Raw genomic sequence first — 6,116 nt, forward strand, 5'->3', positions numbered from 1 at the left:
CGCTCATCCACATTTTTGACATAATAGTCTTCCAAATCAGGAAGAGAAAGATAACTTTCGAGAATTTACTTCCTTTTCGAAAATAAGTGACGTCTGAAATATTGACTTAAAGTTAAACAATTAATTGAACTAAACAATGCCGTTTAAGAGGGCCGATAATATATGCCACGGACGAGACTACGATACAAGGCAAACACTAAAACAAACATTAATTACGACCAAAGCTCAATGCCTATTTAGAAAAACACCTAACAAAATCGAAAAAGTATCGCATGAAAGGTAAAGTAATCAAATTAACTTGTACTTCAATAAAAAAAGATATACAAAAAGAGACTACGTAGCAAATACGCAAAAAAAACTAGAAATGGCAAAAATAGAAATGTTTTGTTTTCTTTTGTCTGAAAAATATATTCAAAAACATTTAAACAATCAGCTATTGGATGGAATTTTTAAATAGAAGGTTCAGTAATAAATCCACAGGAGGCCCTCTAGACCTTTCGTTATCCGTACTATGTCTTTCGACTATTAAAAGAACGAAAAGTATTAACAACATTAAAAAATTCGGTAGTAATCAGTGTCCAAGCCAATAAAATCGAAACCTATTAACTGAACATTTTTTTTACATAAGTTTAAGTGGACATTTTTTGAACGCCTGTTGGACTTATTTTAATTGTGCTATTTTGAGAAGACACTACAAGTAAAACTCAAACATGGGAAACTTTAAAAATAATAAAATTGATGTGAAAGCTAATAGCAGCAAAGACAGAAAAGCCTTAGTTTATACATAATAAGAGAAAACAACGACAATTATATGCCAAACTCAAAACATATCATGTAACTTTTGCTAGAAAACGGCATCGAAGCCGAAAAACCGTCATCTCTTCGAAAAGAACGTTACATATGCTCGATTGTCAGTTCTTCCGATGACATTTTTGGTCACCTAACACTACTGAACTTAAGCCAAGAAAGGACCTCAAAATGGGCAAACGTCCACAAAATATACTGATGACTCAAATCCAAAAAACCATTTCTTAAAACAATTTCGAACCAGGGAAACTTCAAAAATCACACAATTGATGTAAAAGCTAGTATCACCAAAGACAGAAAACCATTAGTTTGAACATTTCAAAATAAAGCAACGACAAATATATGGCAAAATCAAAACAAACCCTGAAAATCAAAACATATCACTTCACTAAGAGCGTTACATATGCTCGATTGTCCGTTCTTCCAACGAAATTTTTGGTCACCTATTCTTAATGATTTTAAGCCAAGAAAAGATCTCAAAATGGGCAAATGTCCAAAAAAAACTGATGACTTAAACCCAAAAAATCATTTCTTAAAACATAAAAACAAATGACTACTAATTTTTAATTCATTCAAAAGAAAACTAGAACCCTTCAGCTTAGATTAAGCTAATAATTGATCGAAAAAAGAAAAAAATAAAAGAAAGCATCTATATTAAAAAAGGAAAGAATAAAATCTATAAAAAATGGCAAAAAATAAAACAAAAAATGTTTTTTAAAGAAAATTTCTTTGGAACAGCAAAACCAAAATGCATTCAACTACAAACACTAGATAGGGTAAGTTGTTGCTCCGTGCGAGACCACTGAAAACTGTCACCAGTGTGAACAACTAATATAGTGACAAAAGAACAACTAATCAACAACAAAAAAAGAACAACTAAAATTCATAAACAGTTTAACTCAAACGGTGTTGAACTCCCAAAAACAGTGAGTTTTTAACTGCAAATATAATTTATGTTTAACTGCCTGTTTGTCACTTGTAAGGTATCTCTCATTAATTGAACAAAATTTTCAAGTAATTCCGTTGTAACATTTTGATAATTAACATAAAAAAGACAAAAAAGCAAAAAAAAAAGCTCACTTAACAATTTGAATATTTTTGTTGTAAAAAACGCAATTAGACAAAATTTAGCCTTGAAAAATGCAGTCAGTTCTTAGAAATTGGTACTATTTCTAACTGGTAGCGAAAAATATATTTTTTACCAAAAGAAGTCGATAAACCGAGAAAAATGAATTTTGCTCAAAAGAGTTCCATTAGAAAGAACTGACAAAGTTTCATTTCCAGAAATATTTCATAGGAGACTGAGAGAAAAAAAACCTCGTTGGATTTTGTGGAGATTGTTTCAGCAGTTTTTTTGTTGCCCATCCAGCATAATTTTTTAAAAAAATTGTGCTATAGAAGCAAAATTGACGCTAATTTGATGAAAGCCAGCTGAATTTTGAGAACTTTAGCCTAATTGTTAGCTAAATTTTTTACATAAACACATCAACAACACTCCCTGTTCTTTGAAAAGTTAAAAGTAGCTTGCACAAAAAAACGTAGCTTCCTATAAGTCAAATTAAACCTAAGTTTTAAATCGCAAGAGTCATTTTGTTGAAAGATATAAGTCAAGTATGGTCACAATCGAATTACCTAATTTTGCTTGTCAGAGTGGGAAACGATGTCAAGCGTCCAAACCACTGTTAAGTGAGAGGAAAAAATCATTCAAAACAATTGGCTTCTTCAGTTAGTGTGCGAAAGTACATAAAACTATAAAAGAGCGCCAGACGACTGAACACAGAAATATAACGAGGCAAGTCCTCAATGGCAATAAGCAGAATTGATCTGACTTATAAACTGAGAAGTATCATCTATACAGGGACGCCAACTTACGACAGTCTAAATAGCCCATGTCCTTAGCTGAGCAAAATCAAAATTAAAACTGTACAACTATAACATGAATAAAAACGGTTCTTTTAACATTAGAATGTGTTAACTTTAAAATTTAAAACAATCTTGTGGTAAGCATACGTCCTAATGACAATTTATCATGAAACAACAGTGATCATAAAAAAAACTGTTCGGCAGTTCTGATGACTGTTAACTAGTCAATCAAATTACAAATGAAGACGAGATTCACATATCTACTTAAAAGTCTCAAAAATAAACAGTGTCTCCGTCAACAAACATGTTACATGAAAATTAGAGCCAAAAGTTTCACTAAAAGTAAACCGCACAAGAAAGCAGTCTAAACCTATTGGTCTTGGAAATAAGCAAAAAGAACACGGAAAAGTAACAAAACATGCAAATTATCTCATTTACTGAAAAGATTGTAACAATCATGGTGACGACCGCTAGGAACTACATCAACTAATTATTTTTTCTTTTTCATATTCAACAAACAGTGGAATCAATCAATGATGAGATTGTGGGTTGAGACAGAAATAGCTTCATCAAAAACTAACCAATTTTTGCAGTTCACTAATTTTTTTCCAAAAACAAACGGCGTATAAAACATAGAAAGCACAAGCTTTGAACTGAAAAAAATTCACCAATTTAATCATTTTTACTAGGATATGAGGCTCTTAATTAGCAAGACTAAGCAACTAGACAAAAGTTTGAACAAAAAAACTCCATAAATTCAAAATTTCAAGAATATATTTTTTTAAAAATTAGTTCTGAAGTCGCAGAAACCATTAGCTTTGAATTGAAACAGTTTAACTCATTAAAATAATCCTTTTCAGCAACCTTTGAGACCTTTCATTAATGCGATCAAATGATAAGACTACAAAAGTACAGCAAATACTCGCAAAACTCAAAAATATGCTTAAATTTTGTGACAAATAGAGTCGAAGTAACAAAAAGCATTTGCTGAACGTTAACAATTTCAAGCTGTTTCAGTTAGGTGCAATTAGGACACAATTGTATCATTTTAATAGCCATCAGTAGAGGAAAGGCTTAGAGAAGTCAAATTGCCTCACTTGAGCCAAAATTCGTTTTCAGAAACCGAAAAACTGATCCAAATAACTTTTTCTGGCTCCAATTTCAAGGTAGCTTGTATTAAATTTTGCCTGAAACCTGCTCTCTTTCACGTTCTTTTTACATCTCCAGCTCGATTAAAATCACCGCTCTAATTTGAATTTTCACTGACCTGACAAAATGGATAAAAGTGCGAACAGATCTTAAAAAAAAGAGCACACCAATTCAATAAAAAAATTTGGACTGTAAAAAACCCATGAATAAGGCTAAACAGCTACACTCAGCTTACAGCTTTGCATCTAAAAACGAAAACAAAATTTCTGAAAACTATGAACCTCAATAACTCCATGGACTAAAAGAAATTCAAAAAATCTTTTTAATTCTATATTCTACGCTGAATGGGCATTCTAATGATACCACTCACAATCCTCTGCGATAAATATATCAATCGGTGAAAATTCACTGAACAAAAAAAAACGTTTGAGTATATAGTTCCTCCCCCCACAAAAGTGAGTCGGAATACTAATTTAATGTTTCGAAGCTTACGTTGAAATAAACTGTGAAAAACGTGTCGTGGTTAGCATTAACTTGGTTCGAATTCTTTTATCTACAGGTTTAAATCAAAAATCCTTTTTGATGATCAAGCGAGACCATCTGTCTTTTCATCTCTCTATAATTTGATGGCAAGATATTTAAATTAATCCAACTCGAGCAAAATTTCGGGAAATGGGTTCAATTTAGGGGGTCTGTAGTAGCTGGTATGTCTGACAAACCTTGTGATCGAGTTATAATCAGTTATTTTTACTTGTCATTGCCAATATTCACCTTGGAATCAAGTTCCATGCAACCTAAGGAGATTATTCTCTGGCCATAATTAGAAAAATTCAAGAATTTTAAGAAGAAAAGAATAGTAACACAATGCCACACTTGCCTCCTTTACGCACCCGCATCATTGCATACATACATATTTACAGTATAGCAATATTCACAATCATAAATATCTTTCATTGGGGGAGACAGATATTCATCTACAGCTATGAGATAGCAAGAGTTATATCCTTTGCCTCATCTCTCTCTTCTTTCATAATTTCGACCAGAGACTTCGAATCGGATTAGTCCCTGTATTTCAGTCCCGTAAGATGCGTTTAATTTGATAAAGAGCACCAACGTGCAGTAGACTCCCTAATGCCAATTTAGTAGTATAATAAACTCTACATGTAAAAAAGCTGCTTAATATAAGGCACAAATTTAATGTGAAAATCATGTTCAATCATATGGTCATTAATCCCCCTATCTTGAGCGGATTTTTTTGCTAACTTTAACTCAAATTTAAAACAACTTTAAATTTTTGTTGACTTTTATGTCCTTTTTACAAAGAACAAATTTTAAGCTATAAAAAGTTCCAATGGGGTAATTTTGAAAAGACGAACTGGGTTTGGAAAAAATATATATGCACATTTTACTATATGCACATTTAATATATATGCAAATTTTACTAGAAAAATTAGATGCATTCTAGATTTTTGTTTAATTTTTTCTTTTTCTTGCTTTCTGCCTCTTTTTTGCTTACATTCTCAGCTTTAAAAAAGGCTTTACTTTTTTTTTTGTTTTTGAGATCGATTGCTTTCACAGAGAGAGATGCTGGTTTCGCAAACTCTCTAGATTTTCAAGAAAATCATTTGAGCTAACTAGGCACTCAACGAATAAAAAATTGCAATAATTAGTTGCATTAAGTATTGTAAAAGTAAGAGGCGTCATGGTGCATAAAAGAATGGATAAACAAGAAGTTGGACAAAAACAGAAAAAAATTGTTAACATTAAGGTTTTTTTGCAAAGAATTGTTGCTCCAACAAATAGAAAATGAGTCAGTCGTAACCAAAAAAGAATCAGAATCATAAATGGTTGCCACCCAATACCATTTGGATAAAGAAAACTGGACATCGCTTCAAAACATTTGTGATCAAGACAATTTATCACAAAAACGCACAAGAAATAATAAGAGTGGTCCAATGGGCTTACAGTCCAAGTTTTTTTTTAAATCTAGTTTTCTCCCAGAATTACAACTTAAAGAGAAAACTAGTGTCTATAACTGCTTTTCAATTTTGTAGCCATTTAACGTAAACACACCAACACTCCAAAAAAAATTAGCTGTACAAAAAGCGCTGAAGCAATAAACCACTGCGAGTCAAACATAACAATTCTAGATCGACAACAGCCTCGAATTATTCAAAAGATGGAGACCTTATACACGTCAGATTAGCGGAATATTTTCAAAAATAGGTGCTACCTATTATAGATAGCAAAAGGTATTGAATTTAGTTGTCGGAGTTGATGACTCAATCCACATAACT

The sequence above is a fragment of the Convolutriloba macropyga genome, chromosome 7 (genome assembly GCF_964194025.1).
Source record: "Convolutriloba macropyga chromosome 7, txConMacr16.3, whole genome shotgun sequence".
Classification (NCBI taxonomy): domain Eukaryota; kingdom Metazoa; phylum Xenacoelomorpha; order Acoela; family Convolutidae; genus Convolutriloba; species Convolutriloba macropyga.